Consider the following 22,547-nt stretch of genomic DNA (forward strand, 5'->3'; position numbering starts at 1 on the left):
TAGCCCCTGCTCGCCGCAACTAGAGAAAGCCCGCGCGCAGCAACGAAGATCCAATGCAGCCAAAAATAAATAAATAAATAAAATAAAATTTAAAAATAGAAATGTGATATTTTTAAAAAGTAAAAGATTTAACACAAAAAATAACAAATTTAATATTCAATATTTGTCAATTAGTATGTTGCTTTTACAATCTTTACATTCTTAAAAAAATCTAAGTATTACTGTAATATTAAAAATTTGTAGTAATGTTTCTCTATTTCTTTAAAACTGAGTACTGACATGTTTTGTTAAAACAATAAAGACAAAAGAGATTAAAAAGTAGAGATTTTAGTTTACAGCTTTTAAAATTTACTAGCTCTAACAGATTAAGATGATTGCATTATGATTACCAATTATGTGCAATGAAATCAAAGTTTTGTAAAACTAATAAGACTAAAATAAATTAATAATTGCTCCTTCAATTCCACTTCTGGTTAATAGTAGATACTAAATAAGTCTTAGGAAGGGCCTACACGACTTATTTCAAAATGAGTATTTCCTAGAAGGAACTTTGTTAAAATTACTGATAATTTACTTACACGAAACAATAATTCTTTTAAAAAATGTTATTCATCACACACAGTGACTTTGTGTCACTCCTCCTACAATTTGGAAAACACTGTCCTTTGTATATATGCATGAATAGGTACATATGCATAAGTACAACTCCAATCTAAGGCTCCTTGTTTCTGAAGGAACCACTAAGACATCTCATCAAAGAGTTACAAATATATCTGACGAAAATGCATTTTCTCCTTTTGTCAGAAAATTTCTAAAAATCACATTGTTACTTATTCATCTAAAAGGTTACATGTCAACTTATATCAATTTAAAATCAGCTATATATTTGAAAATGTGGCCAAGAAACTTAGTGCTTAGTGAAAAGCATACTGTGAACCTCCTTTAAAACCATACTATACATAGCGCTCTGCTTCAGCATTCAACGAGCATTGAATTTAGCAGGTATTTTAAAATAATCATTAAAATTACACAAGTAACATGTGCATTGTCAAAATTTTACAAAATACAGCAAAACAAAAAGAAGAAAATTAAATTCATTTGGTTTTTAACATTTAAAATTAAGCACTTTGGTTTATCATTCAGAATTTTACATATACATTTCATTTTTACAAAAAAAGAGGGAATCTCTGTTCACACTATTTTGTAATCTGCTTTTTCAGTTTTAACTGTAATTAGAATTGTAATTTCTTTCCATGCCAATAGATACACTTCTGCAAGCACATGTACTGATATTTTAAGAACTGCATGGGATTCCATCAAATGGAAGAATCTTAATTTATTTAATCCATAAGATTGTTTTTAACTTTTCACAGTAGGCATTTTAAATCATTTTCATTATAGGAAAATATACATCTGGCCTAGGATTTGTTCTGTTTCTCTGAGGACCAGGTAACCTGGGACTTGGGTGGGGGCCTGTGGGCTCTTCAGAGACTCACTGACACCCAATACCCAGGGGACTTTAGTGTGTTAACTACACACTATATATATATTTAAACCTCTGAGAGGATTAAAACACAATAACCCAAATTCTTCTAAAACTGAACTCTCCTCTTAAAATTCTTTATTTTCCTCAGATCTGAACGTTTTGGGGGAGATAGCAGGCTTTCCTGAAAACCCTAAAGGTGTAATTCCAAATTATTTCTGGTTTCCTCTCAGCCCTCTAGAGAATGAGAATCACGAGCCCAAATAATCCTAATAAGATGATGTTTCGGGCTTCCCTGGTGGCGCAGTGGTTGAGAATCTGCCTGCCAGCAGGCGACACGGGTTCGAACCTTGGTCTGGGGGTATCCCACATGCCGCGGAGCAACTGGGCCCCGAGAGCCATGGCCGCTGAGCCTGCGCGTCTGGAGCCTGTGCTCCGCAACAAGAGAGGCCGCGGTAGAGAGAGGCACCCGCACCGCGATGAAGAGTGGCCCCCGCTCACCACAGCTAGAGAAAGCCTTCGCACAGAAACGAAGACCCAACACAGCCATAAATAAGTAAATTTAAATCATATGGGCTTCTAAGAAGACCTCTGCTTTAAAAAAAAAAAAAAAAAGATGATGTTTCTACTCCACCCCACTCATTCTTGTCCACGTATGAAAGGCTTTGAGGGCCCTCTTGGATGAACTTTTCCCCCCCTTTTCAGAGAAAACCGTCCAACAGCAATTCACTAGGATTTCTACTTTGTTTTAACCTAAGAAAATCCTTTGAAGAGACCCACCCCCATCTGCTCGGGAAGTAGCCCGAAACATCTCCAAAGAGGTAAACTAGGGAGGCCATAAAAGAGAAACTGGTTAATATAGAGTCAAACCACACTGTGGTGCATTTTTGACCCTCTTCAGCCCATGTAAAGATGAAACTATCTCCAGAAAGCATTGGGGGAAAAAAATCTCTTTTTACCACAGATTTTGACAGTTTTTCGGCTAAAGGGTCACAGGAAAATGGGACTTAATCGTTTTGCCCTACCATCCTCAAATTTCTTAATGTTTAAAAAAAATATTTCCTCAAGGTTTTGCCGCCGTGAAGAGGGAAGCTCCGGCTCGTGTCAGCTCCAGCCTCCCAGGCGCCCCCTTGGCCTCGAGAATATTTTAGAATCCTCCCAGGAGCCCCTTCGGGAAGGAGGCCCCGCCCCCTCATGAATAGCAAGAACCTCGGCTCCCATAGTACCCTCCTTCCTCAGGGATATTTTAGAACCCTCCCAGGAGCCACAGCGGCCGGGCGGCCCCGCCTCTCATGAATATTTAAAAGAACGACACCCACAGTGCCCGCCTACACCATGAATAATTAACGAGGATGAGGCCTTGGGAGCCTGAGCTTAGCCCAAAGCCATCTTTTGCTTCAGGCTGATGAGAGGAAGGGTGGGAGCCGTCTGGAAGGGAAGGAGCCGTTAGAGACGCGGAGGGGAGGGTGCAAAACGAAGAGCCCCAACCCGGCGCAGCACACATCTGCTCCAAACCACTTCCTTTCCCTTTAACCTAGTTTTTCGCCGGTGTTTAATTCCTCCCCCCACCCCGACCCCCCCGACCCAGAAGAGGGTAGGTTACAAGAGCTTTCATGAAAACTTCTGTTGGGAAAAACCTCCAAACGTTCCTTTTTAAACCTATCTGGGTGCCTAGAATCAAAGGAGGGTGAGTGCCTCCAGCATCTCAAGATGGGGTCCAAGACAAATCTTCCTTGCATGGTCCTCCTCCCTTAAAGATTAAGTTCTCAATCATTTATTTATTCAGTAGCTATTTGTTGAAACCTGCTCTGGGTCAGTCACTGGAGTAGGCCCTAAAGATACAACAGAGAACAAGATATATAAGTTTCCTGCCTTGATGGAGCTCATTAATCTAATGGGAAATATAGAATAAACAGGCAAAATAAACTGCAGATGGAGAGCAGTGTTTTGGAGGAAATAAGGCAACAGACAATGAGAAGGTTGGGGGTAGGGAGTGTGCACCTATGTTAGATGGACTGGTCAGAAAAGTCCCTTTCAGGAGGTTACATTTAATTTGAGAACTAATGGAGGAGAAGGAGCCAGTCAGGAGAAGGGCTGGGAGAAAATGGAACAGCAGGAAGGATCTTGGTATGTTCTAGGCATTTGCAAGGCTGGCTGGTTGAGTTTAGTGAGCAATTAGGAGTGACCTCATGGAGACCGTGGAGAAGGCAGCATAGATGGGGATGTGCAGGCCCTTAAATGAGGGCCATTTTCGACCCCCGGAAGGCTCTCTATACTCCTGCTTTTGGGGACCCACTCCACATTATATCCAAGAAATTAATATGTACCCACACCCCTCAGTAAAATAAAATATATAAATAACTTCATAAAGGTTGAGATGAAATTTAGGATTAATTGACATATATCATGCAGTTACAAATATTCATTAATTTTGACTTACAAAGGTTTTTTGGAGCCAGTTCCTTTTTTTCTCCCCTGTCTCAAGCATTTTTTATTAGGTCTGTGACAAGGTCTTAGCCCCTATGCTGTGGGCTATGAATGCCTAGTGGATACCAAGGTACAGAGTGATGAGAAGTTTGGATTTTTTCAGAGTGTCATGGAAAGTCATGGAGGAGTTTTAAGCAGTGATACAATCTGATTTACACTTAAAGATTGCTCTGGCTTTTATGTGGAGAATGAACGAGGTGGGTGAGAGTAGAAGAGGTAAGATATGTTAGGATGTTGTGCAGGGCTGGAGTGGTGGCCTTGGAGAGACAGGTTTGAGATATATTTTGGGGATTAAAAGTAACTGAATTTGCTGATGTATTGGATATGGGAGGGAGGGGAAGGAAGGAGATAGGGATGATTCCCAGGCTTCTAACTTTAATAAGTGAGTGGATGGTAATCCCATTTACTGTGATATGCCAGTGGGGAGGAGATTTTTTAGCCGAAAATTAAAAGTTTAATTTTGCAGATGGTAAATTTGATATGTCTATGAGACATCCAAGGGAGATGTCAAGGAGGCAGCTGAACTACATCTGGAGGTTGGAGGAAAAAAATCTTGGCTGGATATATAAATTTAAGAGTTTTCTGCAATAGAAGAATAGTGACCTTCAGAGATTGGGAAAAGGAAGACAAGTTCTCCAAGGAGATTGAAAAGGAGTATCTAGTGGAGTAAACTGGAGAAAACCAGGAGAGAATGTAGTCACAGAGAAGGCTTGAAAGGGAGTGCTTCAAGAACGAGAGTGGTCAGCTGGGCCCAGTGCTGCTGATTTCAGCCAGGTGTCTGCTGGATTAACAATCTAATTTAGGTAGAAGTACTGTGTGTCCACCTTGTCATTCCCCATCTCAGGAACCTATGGTGACTTTGCCTTGTCAGCCACATCAAACTCAAATCCCTCTGCCATTTCTTCAATGTCCTCTATAATCTATTCCTCCTCTATTGGTTCATTCATTATTTATGATCCGTGCTCATTTTCTGCCAAGCCCCGTGTTAATTGCAGGGTAAGTACGGATTCTGTCTTCTTGTGGCTCATGGTCACAAGCACCCATCCTGGAGTAACATGTAGCAGGAATCAAATCTGCTATTTCAGCGAGGATGGGGGGGAAGGGGGAGAGGGATGGGAGGAGGTGTCTCTTCTTCAGCAGATTCACCCCCACTCTTTGTGCTGAACCTTCCATCAAAAATGACTTCCTTTCTTTCTAAATCTTCCTCCAGGACCCACTTTAAGATGGACACCCTGCATAAAGCTTGTTTCTTCAATAAGTATGCTTTCTCTCCTAAACCAGGCTGTAAACTTCTTGAGATGCCGTATATCTCTTTTGTATCCTTCACAGATGAAAGAACAACAGACACAGAGATGGAGCTACTATGGGCCTTTGGAAAATTAAGCTTCAGAGCCTCCTACTTGCATAGGTCCCTTCCAAGGCCCCATACTTAATTTTGTATTCATAAACAGTGGGTGAAAATTGAAGACATATTTACTGATGGTCTCTGAATTTGCTAACTTCAAATATTTGTTGATTTATTAAGCTTGTTTTATTTCTAGGGCTCTATATGAGAACTGTAGTTACTGCTTATATAATTCCCTTGCACAAAAGCCTTCAGTGGCTCCTTATTGCCTTTAATTAAATAAAAGTTTCCCAACCTGGCCTTCAAGGACTGCTTACATGTGGCCAAATTCTATGTCTCCAGCCTTATTTCCCCCAAACTGAACCCTTTGCTGTCACCTTGGTATTGTTGCCCATACTGATTTCTCTGCTCGGAGAGGTCTCTTCCAACTCTACCTTTTGACTTCCTAAGATAGCCTTTAGGCCCTTGCTCCTGGAAGAGAGGTCCCTGGATGAACCAAGTGACCCGAGAGCTTGTTAGAAATGCAGAAACTCAAATGCAGCCCCAGACCTACTGAATCAGAAACAGTATTTTAACAAAATCCACAGTCGAGGTTGAGATATACTGACTTAGGCCATTTCGAGGGCCACCTCCTCCTTTTCAACCCTTTAAAATCCCTAAAGTGAGAAACGTTTTTCCTCTTTTGAACCTTCTTCATTCTTTGCTGGTACTTCTCTATGGTCACTTCATTCGGCCTTGAATCATGGTTAATTATGTACAACTCTTAGTTTTCCTGTTAGATTGTGAGCTCTCTGAAGGCTGTAACAGTGGAACTCAATTTAGGGATGAGTTAGTTGACTTGGTCTTTCTCTCGCTGCCCTTCTACATCCCCATATACACATGTAAACCTACCCAAACCTAGGTGGTGCTAGTGCTGTTTTAGTTGTTTCTCAGAATTTTGCAAGGATCCATATGTAAATTGACTCTCAAATGTGCCATGTGTGGGAGGGAAAATCTGTTGCAATTATTTTTACTTAATAAAATGAGCATTTAACTATTATTTTATGTTATGAAAGCCTAAAATATCATTCCCTTTACCTTTGACTGCTGCTGAGTGATCAAATTATATCTTCATCCCTGAATTCCAGAGTAGGAGGAGAGCTGATCTATAGTATTCAAAAACAGCTCGTTACTTGTAACATTACACAAAAATTTTAGGTAACGAAATTCCACAAATTTCTTTGATTAAAACAATATACAGGTTTCTTTTCCTTAAAAATATTAATTTTAAATTCCTACAAGAAATCAATGTTTATTGCAGAAAAATGTAAAAATATACATATTTCCCCCCCACCCCCCCAAAATCAACCTAACACTTCTACCTGGAGATAAACACTGATATCACTTTGGTACATCTCCTTCCTGTTGGAATCTTTCCTGGCCAATAAATATAGATCTATATCACCCCTTTTACTAGTTACATGGTATTTCACTATAAAGATATACCGTACATTTGTTTAATTGGTTCAGCATCACTAGTTTGTTTCCAATTTTTTAATATTAAACAGTGCTGCAAGGAGCACTTTGTATATTCATCTGAGGATAAACTTCCTTAGATTCTGGTTTTAAGAAGATAGCACTTAAAATTAGGGTAAGCTTCAAGTGATAGAAAACTCCAAACTACAGTAGCTTAAACAAGATAGAAGTTTATTTTTCTTATATAAACAACGTTTTGAGATAAGTAATCAGGACTGGTGTGGCAGCTCTACAATCATCTGGAACCCAGGCTCCTTCTATCTTGTTGCTCCACATCCTCAACCTGTGGCTCCCACCTCATGGCCCAAGATGGCTGCTTGAGTTCAAGCTATCATATTCACATTCCAGTCAGCAGGAAGGAGGAAAGGAGGTAGAAGGGACTTCTCCCTGACACTTCAAAGACTCTTCCATTGACATGGATTTGGCCAGAATTTAGTAACATAGTCAGTCCTAACTGAGAAATATTTTGGAGGGCCCTGTGCCCAGCTTAAAAATAGGGAATTCTAGGGCTTCCCTGGTGGCGCAGTGGTTGAGAGTCTGCCTGCCGATGCAGGGGACACGGGTTCGTGCTCCGGTGTGGGAGGATCCCACATGACGCGGAGCGGCTGAGCCTGCGCGTCCGGAGCCTGTGCTCCGCAACAGTGAGAGGCCCGCGTAGCGCAAAAAAAAAAAATAGGGAATTCTATTACTATATAAGAAGGGAAGAGCAGATGTCAGAGTACAACAGCAGTCCCTGTACAAAAAGTCAGCATATTTTCCACATTTTACTTTCTGATTTCCCAACCCTTAGTGAACAGTTTTTTTGTTTTTTTGTTTTTTTTTTCGGTACGCGGGCCTCTCACTGTTGTGGCCTCTCCCATTGCGGGGCACAGGCTCCGGACGCGCAGGCTCAGTGGCCATGGCTCACGGGCCCAGCCGCTCCGCGGCATATGGGATCTTCCCGGACCGGGGCACGAACCTGTGTCCCCTGCATCGGCAGGCGGACTCTCAACCACTGTGCCACCAGGGAAGCCCCAGTGAACAGTTTTTTAATGTCCAAATTAATCTAAGAGGCTAAATCAATTTCCTGTTGGTTCTTGATAGAGAAAACACATAGTTGGCTTATATCTTTTATATAATTGAAAATAATTAAAGCTACTTCTAAATTCCCTTCTTTTTTTTTTTTTTCTTTTTTTTTTTTTTTTGTGGTACGCGGGCCTCTCACTATTGTGGCCTCTCCCGTTGTGGAGCACAGGCTCCGGACGCGCAGGCTCAGCGGCCATGGCTCACGGCCCCAGCCGCTCCACGGCATGTGGGATCTTCCCGGACCAGGGGACGAACCCGTGTACCCTGCATCGGCAGGTGGACTCTCAACCACTGCGCTACCAGGGAAGCCCTAAATTCCCTTCTTTAGACGAAGTAATTTCCTTTCTAATTTGATTTCCTTGGCATTTCCAAATCCTATTCCATCCTTCTGATATATTTCTCATCTTCTCTTGATGCTGCTTTATTTTGGTCCCTAAGTCTGTTACCTTTTCTTCTGACTAAATCATAATTGGTTGAATTGAATTAGTTATTTGTCCTTTACTTTTGTGCATTTATTTCTTTAAATACTAAGAGTAAAGCCCACAGACTGAGGACTTTTTATCTTCTCTTTTGTCCTCATTTTTTTTTATGGAAAAGATGGGTATTTTCTTTTTTGACTCTTCATGTTTAAAGACTAGTCAGCTGAATCACAAAAATTGCCAGCCAGAATAATAAGGCAGATTCAAGTGATTTTATAGGGCAGTCAGAGAAAAATATACAAACGAGAATAAAAAGATGTATAAACTAAGGGTATGTGGAACCAGGGACTGTTACATAGAGTCCTTAGGATGTAACATGGTGACAAGATTTCATCCAGTAAAAGACTTTGGCAGGAGAATAGCAAGAAATTCTTCACTTTTCAGACAAGGACACCAAGGCCCAACAAGTTGTGTCTTTCCCAAGATTTTCAACTCCAGTGTCCTTCCCGGCATGAAGCCAGTTTTAGTGATTACGTTTGGGTCATGTCAAATTTTGCCTGGAAAAGTGCTATGTTAAAAAGTCTACTATATAAAAAGAAGGGAAAAAAAAGAGAGAGAAGAAAAGTCTATTTTAAAGTAATGTGTGTGGTATTATACTATTTTAAAATTAAAAAAATGTATATATAAGTATATAAAATACTGGAAGTGTAAGCTGATAGGGTAGGGGGGTCCCCAGAGAAAGAGAACCAGATACAGCCTTTTGACACGAGAAGCCCTTTGAGGCTTAAGTCATTTTGCGATCTAAGTCTGGTCACAGTGCTTGCCCTTAAACAGGTCTCGGTAATAATGATCTTAAGGGAACAAAAGAACAAACTGTTATCAGGCAAGATAAGTAGCAATATTAAAGATAATAAATCAGTTGTAAATACTCCAGGTTCTGTTTCAAAGGTAAAGATTGGCCTGAAGCACTTTCTTGAGCTGTTTTGCAGAATTCAAACCCCGAATTCAAACCACCCCCACGCCCCCCACCCTCCCCCGTCAAGCGCTCATCAGATCAACTGGAATCTTAAGGGATGATGATGTTGACATCTTCTGACCCTCTTGTCTTTAATCAACTAAAGCTTGAACTCTGTTGACCTTTGTCCCTATTCTATGCTGACTTCTCTGCTCAGACCCCTTCATGAATATGCATGTACCCTTAGCTTAAACTCTTACCCAATTTTGCTGTTTGGGGAGATACTGCTTTGGGAAAGATCCCTAGTGCTCTCCACTTGCTGCAAGTAATAAATCCCTCTTTCTCCCTATCTTTGGCCTGGGTGTGTCTTTTGACTCAACACCCACTAAGAGGCGAACCCAGTTTTCAGGTAACAGGAGGAATGACACTAGTAATATGTCTGCAGTAGTTTTTTGTTTTTTTTGTGGTACACGGGCCTCTCACTGCCGTGGCCTCTCCCGTTGCGGAACACAAGCTCCGGACTCACAGGCTCCGCGGCCATGGCTCATAGGCCCAGTCGCTCCGCGGCACGTGGCATCTTCCCGGACCGGAGCACGAACCCCTGTCCCCTGCATGGGCAGGCGGACTCCCAACCACTGTGCCACCAGGGAAGCCCAGCAGTAGTTATTTTTGCATGGCAATATTAAGGGAGATTTAAGTAAGTTCTTTTTTGTGTGCATTTCGGGATTTTCCAAATTCTCTGTATTGAGTCCATATTATTTGCATTATTAGAAAAAATATTTAAAATGTACACTGTTGTATATTACTGTAGCACAAATGGAAGAGATGGAGAAGGGTTGAAAAGGTGTTTTGGATATTTCTAAACGAGTATTGTCATAAACTGAAATATAGCAATAAATAAATGTACTCAAATATTTAAGCCAGTTGATAGCTCTGTCTGGGAAATTATGAGGCCAAGGAACAAATAGCACAGCAGTTAGTGGGCACTATGCCCTTTTCCCAAAATCTTTTTCTGATCTCCTTTCAAAAGGAGCCCTCCCTCAAGATTAGTTTTTAGAAAGGTGTAGGATTCTGAATTTTTTTTTTGGCCTAATGGCTTGTGGGATGTTAGTCTGGGCAGTGAGAGCACAGAGTCCTAACCACTGGACCACCAGGGAATTCCCCAGGACTCTGATTTTATTACCCCTTAGATTGTATCAAGCTCCAGGCAGCTATACAAAAAAAACCCTGAGATAGTGAGAATTCAGATATGAAGGGACTGGCTATTGGCTCCCACTCTCAGAAACCAACTCAACCCCAACCGGCAATAAATTTTTTAAAAATTGAAGTATAGTTGATTTATAATATTGTGTTAGTTTCAGGTGTACAGCTAAGTGATTCAATTATATATATATTTTCAGATTATTTTCCATTATATGTTATTAAAAGATATTGAATATAGCTCACTGTGCTATACAGTAAATCCTTGTTGCTTATCTATTTTATATATAGTGGTGTGTATCTGTTAATCCCATACTCCTAATTTATCCCTCCCCCGGCTTTCCCCTTTGGTAACCATAAGTTTGTTCTCTATGTCTGTGAATCTGTTTCTGTTTTGTAAATAAATTCATTTGTATTATTTTTTAGATTCCACATATAAATGACATATAATATTTGTCTTTCTCTGTCTGACTTCACTTAGTATGATAATCTCTAGATCCATCCATGTTGCTGCAAAGGGCATTATTTCATTCTTTTTATGGCTAATATTCCATTGTATATATGAAGCACATCTTCTTATCCATTTATCTGTTGATGGACACTTAGGTTGCTTCCATGTCTTGGCTATTGTAAATAGTGCTACTGTGAACATTGGGGTGCATGGATCTTTTTGAATTAGAGGTTGTTTTTTGTTGTTGTTTGGCCGCACGACTTGTGGGATCTTAATTCCCGGACCAGGGATCTCAAACCCGTGTCCCCTGCAGTGGAAGCATGGAGTCCTAACCACTGGACAGGCAGGGAATTCCCTGAATTAGAGTTTTCATCTTTTCCAGATATATGCCCAGGAGAAGGATCGCTGGATCATATGGTAGCTATATTTTTTAGTTTTTTAAGGAACCTCCATACTGTTCTCCATAGTGGCTGCACCAATTTGCATTCCCACCAACAGTGTAGGAGGGTTCCCTTTTCTCCACACCCTCTCCAGCATTTATTATTTGTAGACTTTCTGATGATAGCCATTCTGGCCTGTGTGAAGTGATATCTCACTGTGATTTTGACTTGTGTTTCTCTAACAATGTTGAGCATCTTTTCATGTCCAACTGGCAATAAATTTAATCCCATCTTTTATATTTTATAATTGAATTATTTGGGCTGTACTTTTAGCATTGTGTTGAGAATTCTGGAAAATGTTTTTGTTTTAAAAATTAAGGCCGGGCTTCCCTGGTGGTGCAGTGGTTGAGAGTCCGCCTGCCGATGCAAGGGACACGGGTTCGTGCCCCGGTCCGGGAAGATCCCACATGCCGCGGAGCGGCTGGGCCCGTGAGCCATGGCCGCTGAGCCTGCGCTCCGCAACGGAAGAGGCCACAACATTGAGAGGGCCGCATACCGCAAAAAAAAAAAAAAAAATTAACGCCAATAAGTCACAAACTGGGAGCAGATATTTGCAAAAGACATGTCTGATAAAGGATTGTTACCCCAAATATACGAAAAACTCTTAAAATTGTAAGAAAATGAACAACCCAATTAAACAATGAGCTGAACAGATACCCAAGAAGATATACAAATGGAAAATAAACATATGAAAGATGCCATGCATCATATGTCTTCAGGGAACCGCAAATTTAAACAACATTCAGATCCCGTCACACACCTATCAGAATGGCCAAATTCCAAAACACTGACAACACCACATGCTGGGGAGGATGTGGAGTAATAGGGACTGTCATTTATTGCTGGTGGGAACACAAAATGGCACAGCCACTTTGGGAGACAGTTTGGCAATTCCTTACAAAACTGAACATATTCTTACCATATGATCCAGCAATCATGCTTCTTGGTATTTACCCAAAGGAGTTGAAAACTTATGTCCACACAAAAACCTGCACATGGATGTTTATAGCAGCTTTATTCATAACTGCCAAAACTTGGAAGCAACCAAGTCCTTCAGTAGGTGATAGATAAATAAACTGTGGTATATCCAGACAATGGAATATTCAGTGTTAAAAAGAAATGAGCTATCAAGCTACAAAAAGACATGGAGGAACCTTAAACGCATATTGCTAAGTGAAAGAAGCCAATCTGAAAAGGCTACATACTGTATGATTCCAACTATATGACATGTGGAAAAGGCAAAACTATGGGGACGGTAAAAAGAGCAGTGGTTGCCAGGGGCTAGGGAGGAGGAAGGAATGGACAGGCAGAGCACAGAGGATTTTTAGGGCAGGGAAACTATTCTGTATGATACCGTAATACTGGATACATGTCGTTATATGTTGTCAAAACCCTTAGAATGTACAACACCAAAACTGAAACCTAATGTACTTTGGACTTTGGGTGACAATCCTGTGTCTATCAAGTTTAACAAATGCAACATTCTGGTGCGGGATGTTGATGCTGGGGGTTGGATGGGGGGGTGGGGGCAGATGGAAACTCTTTTCCATTCAATTTTGCTGTGAACCTAAAGCTGCTCTAAAAAAAATTAAAAAGTTAAGGCCAGCACTTAGTCTTTAATTCAGGAACACTTTCCCAGTTAAAAAACTAGACTTTCCAGGTATAAAGCAGTCAGGTAAAAAAAAAAAATGTGGGCTTCCCTGGTGGCGCAGTGGTTGAGAGTCCGCCTGCCGATGCAGGGGACACGGGTTCGTGCCCCGGTCCGGGAAGATCCCACATGCCGCGGAGCGGCTGGGCCCGTGAGCCATGGCCGCTGAGCCTGCGCGTCCGGAGCCTGTCCTCCGCAACGGGAGAGGCCACAACAGTGAGAGGCCCGCGTAACGCATAAAAAAAAAAAAAAAAAAAAAAAAAAAAAAATGTACTTGCATTCCAGGTTGTGTGTGAGGGTGTGAAAGTAGATGAGCATTTGTACCCTTGTCTTTTAGAAGACAAAAATTAAATGTTCCAGAAATCTTTAAAAGATACTTAAATTTTTTTCTGTTCTATTAAGTACTTCTTATCAGATCTCATGAATGCGACACTAACAGCGATTATTAAAGCAAATTTTGTGTGCGTAGTTTTGGGGGGACAGTCATTACAAAACACGGGACAAGTATGGAAAATACTCCCCTGTGGGGGAAAAAAACTGCTAAAAACTTAATTTCCAGATGGTCAACTCAGATGGCTTGATTCATTTGGAATGTTTTAGAAATTGAAAACACTGAAATTGGGAAAACACTGAAATTGGGGAAACTCAGAAATCTATAATTCTCATTAATGACTGAAATTACTAAGTAAACAAGCCACAGGATCTAGAGAGCTCACTGGCTACTGAATAGAGTACATTTCAAGTAGAAATAGGTTCTCTAATTTTCCAGCAGGTGACAGCAGAGAGCTGTGTAAAATTTAATGTTTTCTTAAATGAGGAGTGGAAATCCTCAAGGTGGGGAATTAGAAAGAGCTTTAGTTGTCACAGAACACCTTCAGTTTATAGATGAAGAAACTGAGCTACAAAAGATTACCTGACCTTCCTAAGGCAAAACTCTTCGCTAACATAAATTCCTCGAAACACATCAGGCTATGCAAATTTCACTTATAATTACATTATACTCAAAGCAAACAAATTTAATTAGATATGAAAAATATAATATTTCACGTGAAATATTAAGGTTTGATAGAAAAGCTTTTGGAGTATTTCCCTTTTTGATTAAACCTTAAAAAAAAAAAAGAGGGGCCATCTGAAAGCTTTCTGATGGAAGGTGCACTGACAGGGAAAAAGTACAGATTTGGGAAGCAAACCTGAATTTGATTCTTCATCCATCTCATTTCTATTGTCTCACCTTGAACAAATTATTCAAGCTTTGTGTTCACTTTTTAAAAATTTCCTTTAAAATTATTTTATATATTTAAACAAATTTTTAATTGAAGTATAGTTGATTTACAATGTTGTATTAGTTGCAGGTGTACAGCAAAGTGATTCAGTTATACCTACATATATATCTACTTTTCTTCAGATTCTTTTCCCTTCTAGGTTATTACAAAATATTGAGTATAGTTCCCTGTGCTATACTGTTCACTTTTAAATGGGGTGATAATAACTATCCCATAGGGTTGTTGCAAGGTTTAAATGAGATCACACTTGCAATGCGCTTGGCTCATAACATATGACACTCAATAAATATTACCTCCTTTTTCTACCCACTCCGGGGCACTCAGAGGTGGAGAAGCTGGGTACTTCCATTAACGGGGCTGCCAGGTAAAATACAGGACACCCAGTTAAATTTTAATTTCAGGTAAATGACAAGTAATTTTTTAGTATGTGTATGTCCCATGCAAAATCTGGGACGTACATACACTAAAAAAGTGTCCGTTTTTGCATGGGACATACTCATACTAAAAGTTACTTGTTGTTTATCTGAAATTAAAATTAAACTGGGTATCCTGTATTTTTCTTTGCTAAACCTGGCAGCCCTAATTTTTAAAGGCTTCTGATTTATTACAAAATGAAGAAACACCAAAGCAGTGTTATACAATTAGTGGTAAATTTTAACATATTTACATTTAATAAGTTAGAATGCTAAACCAAGAAATATATTGCAATATAACTGCTAGTCAGAAGATAATGGTGGGACTTATAATAAATATCAACTCACAGGGCACTACAGGAATCATGGTCTGGTATTGGGACATGCACTTCAAACTACATAACAAATGTCTTTTAAAAATCTTTTTTGTGTGCCTTTGTGACTGTATTGTAATCTCATTTGGAGATGAGGTCAAAGATCTAAATTTGGGGTTCTTTGTGGCTATGAGGGCTCTGCCAAACAGCCCTCTGAGCCCCCATAATTAGCCTTACTCACTTTCTAATATAATAGTAGAGATGCTTTGTACTTTATCCTGGAAAAATGTTTCCTTTGTCAAAAATGACAGGATCTTTTATGTGGTTGTATTTTATATATTATTCCTTTGTTGATGCTGGGGAAAAAGGCAGAGAAAGCTAATGGGATGAATGCAGCCAAGGGACATAGTGGCCCAATTTCTACCCTGCAAGGAACTGGAGGAGCTGCAGCAAAATTTTAATATACCCCAAAGGAGGGCACGTTCTCCTTTTAACCACTTGCATAAAGGAGAGTTATGGTTTATTATATACTAAAGTTGTCTGTTCAACACATCACAAGTACTTCTTTAGACCACGGAACCACAAAGGTATTAGGAAAGAAGTAGCCTAGACAAATCTAGCTAAGTAGCTGGCCTCAGTGTTTGACACTGTGCCAAACTTACAAATAAAGCCAAAACTCTAAAATATATATTGTTAGGGATCTCGGTAAAAATTACATTTATTAAACACTGAATAAATTTAAAAGAATATTTGAAAAATATGTGTGAGGATAAAAGAATCGTGATGCAACAGACTCCTGTGTATACTTCACCACTCAGTTTTAGGAAACAAAACAAAACATCATCATGACCTCTGAAGTCCCCTAGGGTCCCCTCCCAGATCCCTGTCCTTCCCTCTCCCTCAGAGGGAACCATTATCTTGAATTGGTGTTTATAAATTCCCTTGCTTTTCATTACAGGTTTACCACATACATTTATTTTCCTCATATTTATATGTATATATGCGCTTAAAATTTTAAGAGAAATATGGCATGCATACAAAATCAGGTGTGAAAAGATATATGTGTAGTTTAAACAACAACAATGAATACCTGTGAATCTATTACCAGGCCCAGATAGAACACTGTCAAGACCCATGCCTACTTCTCTCCAACTGCATCTCCTCTCTTCCTCCCAGAGATGAATATTATCTGGAATTTTAGATTAACCGTTTTTTGTTGCGGTAAAATACACATGATAGTTCCCATTCTAACTACCCTTATGTGTACGGTGCAGTGGCATCAAGGGCGTTACTGTTGTCATGCAACGTCACCACCATCCATCTCCAGAACTCTTTTATCTTCCAACTGAAACTCTGTACTCATTAATACTAACTCTTCATTCCCTCCTCCCCCCAAGATCCTGGAAGCCATGATTCCACTTCCTCTGAGAATTTTACTACCCTAGTGCCTTATGTAAGTGGAATCATACATTATTTGTCCTCTTGTGTCTGGCTTATTTAATTTAACATAAAGTCTTTGAGCTTCATCCATGTTGTAACATATGTTACAATTTCCTTCCTCTTAAAAAAAGGTTTAAATTCATCTGTGGAATGGGATTGCATTGAATCTATAGATCTATTTGAGGACATCTGACATTTTTATTAATGCAAATCTTACAGTCTATGAACATAGCAAAGCCCTCTGTTTATTTTGGTATTCTTTAATATCTCTTAATAAAGCTTTATAATTTTTCCCGATAGAGATCTGGTGCACCTTTTGCTAGATTTATTCCTGGGTATTTCATATTTTTAATCTATTAGTAGCTGGTGTATAGAAATGCGCTTGATTTTCATTTATTGATTTTGTTTCTAATACACTTGCTTGCTAAATTCTCTCTTTTTTAAATATAAATTTATTTATTTTTGGCTGCGTTGGGTCTTCATTGCTGCACACAGGCTTTCTCTAGTTGTGGCAAGCTAGGGCTACTCTTCGTTGCGGTACCCGGGCTTTGCATTGTGGTAGCTTCTCTTGTTGCGGAGCATGGGCTGTAGGTGTACGGGCTTCAGTAGTTGTGGCACGCGGGCTCAGTAGTTGTGGCTCACAGGCTTAGTTGCTCCGCGGCATGTGGGATCTTCCCAAGGGCTTGAACCCATGTATCCTGAATTGGCAAAAGGATTTTTTTTTTTTTTTTTTTTTTTGCAGTATGCAGGCCTCTTACTGTTGTGGCCTCTCCCGTTGCGGAGCACAGGCTCCGGACGCGCAGGCTCAGCGGCCATGGCTCACGGGCCTAGCCGCTCCGCGGCATGTGGGATCTTCCTGGACCGGGGCACGAACCCGTGTCCCCTGCATCGGCAGGCGGACTCAACCACTGCGCCACCAGGGAAGCCCTGTCCTGCCCTTTTATATGTTTGTAGGCAGCCAGCATTTCACAGGCTGTCCTGGGACTTGGGGTTCTGTCTACCTGGGCACATTTTCAGGCTCTGGCTGGCAAAGCAGCCCCATCAATTTTTGCAGAGGGACCTGCGCTGGAAGAAGAAAAGTGAGATCACAAGGAATTCATTAGCATCCCAAATTCTTCTTCTTCTTCCCTCTCTGTGCCTACTCCCACCCCCAACCTCTACCCCAGCAATTTCTTTTCTTCCCTTTAGAGTAGCTGAGGGAAGCTGCCAAAGCCAGGACAGGAGCTTGCCGTTTCTTGTGTCTTTTCTAAAGACCCAGCATTCAGCCCTCACCCGATGAGAACCTGTCACAGCAGCAGGCAGATGATCATCCTTTCAGCGGATGGAGGCTCTACCGTGAATGGAAATTCAGGTGTTCGCTGCATCTGTGGTCCCACATCAGGGAGGCGGTGCACACCAAGCAGGCATGTTTTACCTGGGTCAGTCTGCAGGAAGTGCTGGGCCTCGGAGGTGTGAGGAGGGGTGTAGCCAGGTTTGGGCTCCCTTCCCTGTGAAGCAGTGGGTAACCTGCTGGACCCTTTCCTGAGGTCTCTCCTTAGAGACCAGTGCAAACCAGCCCATCCTTTCAGCCTAGCTCAAGGAGGCCACCTCCACTAAGAGGATCCCAAACTCAAGGACAGAACTTAGGATGAACAGATTCCTCCTCATTTAATGGAGGAAAATCTTAATAACCATGTAGCCAACAATGGGGCATGCTGCCTAGCAAGGTAATGAACTCCCCATTACTATAGCTATTCAAGCAGGCACTACTTAGCTGCTTTCCAGGAATATTACAGACAGAAGACCTGTCATGGGTGGGAGTTTAGCTACTCTGCCCTCCAAAGCCTTTTTACCTCTACGAGTTCTCATGGGGATAAGAGCATGAACTTGGAGTCATCCCAGGCCCAGGATTCAAGTCCTGGTCCTGCAATTAGATGGCCATGGGCAAGTCACTTAATGTCTTATTTAAAATAAGTGATATAAGCATATTTAATTTTTCTGATAATGGTTGATCACTGTTTAAAAGAAAAAGCAAACACAATTTATTGTGGACACTTTCCATTGAAATACATTTAGTTTTTTTGTTTTGTTTTAAATATTTATTTATTTAATTCATTTATTTGGCTGCACCGGGTCTTAGTTGCGGCACGCAGGATCTTCATTGCGGCATGTGGGATTTTTAGTTGCAGCAGTTGCGGCATGCGGGATCTAATTCCTTTTTTTTTTTTTTTCGGGATCTAATTTCTTGACCAGGGATTGAAGTTGGGCCCCCTGCATTGGGAGCACAGAGTCTTAGCCACTGGACCAGCAGGGAAGTCCCACATTTAGTTTTAACTTACCCTAATTCATAGTTATATACTTAACTCCTTTAAGCCATGGCTTCCTCCTCTGTAAAATATTCAATAGAATAACAATGAAATTGTGGAGATGATGAAAAGATTAAATAAGGAATGCACATAAAGTGCTTAGCATTTAGTTAGGCATCTAAAACATGAGGACTAATCATTGTTTGAAACCAGCACTGTCCCATAGAATATAATGTGAAGCTCCACACAAAAACTAGTAGAACTGATAAACGAATTCAGTAAGGTAGCAGAATACAAGATTAGCATACAGAAATCTGTTGCATTTCTTTCCACTAACAATGAAATATCAGAAACGGAAAGTATAAAAACAATCCTTTTTTAAATCGCATCAAAAAGAATACAATACTTAGGAATAAGCCTGACCAAAGAGGTGAAAGACTTATATGCTGAGAACTATAAAACATTGATAACAGAAATTGAAGATGATTTAAAGAAATAGAAAGATATACCATGCTCTTGGATTGGAAGAATTAATATCGTTAAAATGGCCATACTACCCAAAGCAATCTACAGATTTAATGTGATCCCTATCAAATTACCCATGACATTTTCAACAGAACTAGAACAAATAATCCTAAAATGTATATGGAACCAAAAAAGACCTAGAATTGCCAAAGCGATCCTGAGGAAAAAAAACCAAAGCTGGAGGCATAACACTCCCAGACTTCAGACAATACTACAAAACTACAGTAATCAAATCAGTGTGGTATTGGCACAAAAACAAACATATGGATCAGAAGAGAGAGCTTGAAAGTAAACCCACACACCAACAGTCAATTAACTTTCAACAAAGGAGGCAAGAATATATTCAATACAATGGAGAAAAGATAGTCTCTTTGGCAAGTGGTGTTGGGAAATCTGGACAGCCTCATGTAAACCAATGAAGTTAAAACACTCCCTCACACCATACACAAAAATAAACTCAAAATGGCTTAACGACTTAAATATAGACAGAACACCATAAAACTCCTGGAAGAGAACATAGGCAAAACACTCTCTGACATAAATTGTAGCAATGTTTTCTTAGGTCAGTCTCCCAAGGCAATAGAAATAAAAGCAAAAATAAACAAATGGGACCTGGGCATATATCCAGAGAAAACTCTAATTCAAAAAGATACAGGCAGGGGCTTCCCTGGTGGCGCAGTGATTGAGAATCTGCCTGCCAATGCAGGGGACACGGGTTCGAGCCCTGGTCTGGGAAGGTCCCACATGCTATGGAGCAACTAGGCCCGTGAGCCACAACTACTGAGCCTGCATGTCAGGGGCTTTCGCTCCACAACAAGAGAGGCCGCGTCAGTGAGAGGCCCGCACACCGTGATGAAGAGTGTTTCCCACTCGCCACAACTAGAGAAAGCCCTCGCACAGAAACGAAGACCCAACACAGCCAAAAATAAATAAATAAATAAATTTACAAAAAAAAAAAAAAAAAAGATACAGGCAGGACTTCCGTGGTGGTACAGTGGTTAAGGATCCACCTGCCAATGTAAGGGACACGGGTTTGATCCCTAGTCCGGGAAGATCCCACATGCCGCAGAGCAACTAAGCCCGTGCACCACAACTACTGAGCCTGCACTAGAGCCTGTGAGCCACAACTACTGAGCCCACGTGCCACAACTACTGAAGCCCAAGTGCCTAGAACCCGTGCTCTGCAACAAGAGAAGCTACCTCAATGAGAAGCACACGCACCACAATGAAGAGTAACCCCTGCTAGCTGTAACTAGAGAAAGCCCACGCACAGCAACAAAGACCCAATGCAGCCAAATATAAATAAATAAAAGATAAATAAATTAATTAAAAAAAAAGATACAGGCACCTAAATGTTTATAACAGCACTGTTTACAATAGCCAAGACACGGAACCTAAGTGTCATTGACATTTAGATAAGTGGATAAAGAAGATGTGGTATATATATATATATATATATATATATATATATATATTCCATTGTGTGTGTGTGTATAGCTATACACACACAATGGAATACTACTCAGCCATAAAAAGAATAAAATAATGCTGTTTGCAGCAACATGGATAGACCTAGACATGATCATACTAAGTGAAGTAAGTCAGAGAGAAAGACAAATATCATATGATATCTCTTATATATGGACTCTAAAATATGACACAATGTTACAGAACAGAAACAGACTCACAGACTAGAAAACAAACTTATGGGAGGGATAAATTTGGAGTTTGGGATTAGCAGATACAAACTACTATATATAGAATAGATAAACAGGGCCTTACTATACAGCATTATATTCAATATCTTGTAATAACCTGTAATGGAAAAGAATATGTATATATAATGTATAACTGAATCACTTTGCTGTACACCAGAAGCTAACAGAATGTTGTAAATCAACGCTACTTGAATTAAAAAAAGAGAATATAATGCATGTCTCATATGTAATTTTAAATTTTCTAGTAGTCACATTTAAAAAGTGAAATTAATTTTACTAATTTATTTAATCCAACATACACAAAACATTATAATGTTGATGTGTAATCCTAAAAACTATTAATGCGATATATTTACAATAATTTTTTTGGTACTAAATTTTTAAGATCCAGAGTGCAGACTGAATTTATAGTACATCTCAGTTTGGACCAGCTACATTTTAAGTGCTCAACAGTAGCATGTAGCTAGTGGCTACCAGACTGAATAGTGCAGCTCTAAATCTTCCATCTTAGTTCTCCTTTGAGCTACTGTAACTTTGAGAGTTTAGTCAGCTTACCAATTTAGGTCATAAATATGGATTAGATTTTATTGTTTTCTGTCTGGAAGGATCTTATCTTGTCTGACTGACTCTACCGTGAGTACCATAAAGGCAACTATCTCCTATGCTCTGTTTTTTTTTGTGGCTGCACCACACAGCTTGTGGGATCTTAGCTCCCTGACTAGGTATTGAACCCCGGCCCCTGGCAGTGAGAGCACTGAGTCCTAACAACTGGACCTCCAGGGAATTCCCTATATTCTGTATTTCTAAAGCTCCTGCTTTGCTGGGCCCAGGTTGATGCCTAAAAAGTGCAGTTTGATTGATGTCCTTGGGAATCCAGCAGTGAGTGAAGGTCACACTGCCTTCCTTTCCACTTTCTGGCTGAAATGCCTATGAGATGCTTAGTAGTGCTTGGACTACGAAAGATGCTCCATAAACTTTAGCTGTCACTGGTATATTATTAGTGGTGGGTGGAGTTGAAGTTCTGATGTGATCTCCTGGTCCGAGGCAGTGGGGCCTGGGAAAATCACTCAGTGCTCTGAGCTTCAGTTTCCTTTATCCTTAGTATGAGATGTAGGTTTCCACCCTGTTAATCTCAAAGGAGAACTAGTATGCTCAGATGAGATACCATATTGAGAAAGTGTTTTGAACACTAAGAAGATCTATCAATATAAAGTATGGTTATTCTAGTACTGAACTCGGCATCTTGTTTGGCATTGGGCTGGGGGGAGGAATGGCATCAGGAGGTCCCAACGCCCCCGTGGCATGACTTGAACAAGTGAAAGTGTTTTGAGAGCTGTAAAGCCCTAAAGGAGCGATCCTTTCATTACGAGTGAGAGTGGAGGCGGGAGAGGGAGCCCCTTGTATGTCAAACTGGTGAGGAACTTTGTTTTATTAGAGCATAGGGAAATACAAGTGTTGTGAGAGCTGTACTCATTTAGGTTCTTGTAATTGCTGGTTGTCAAATCTACAGCCTGAAAAGAAGGAACTCATGGAACTAACAGAAATCACTGTGGTGGATATA

The sequence above is a fragment of the Phocoena sinus genome, chromosome 20 (assembly GCF_008692025.1).
Source record: "Phocoena sinus isolate mPhoSin1 chromosome 20, mPhoSin1.pri, whole genome shotgun sequence".
Lineage (NCBI taxonomy): Eukaryota > Metazoa > Chordata > Mammalia > Artiodactyla > Phocoenidae > Phocoena > Phocoena sinus.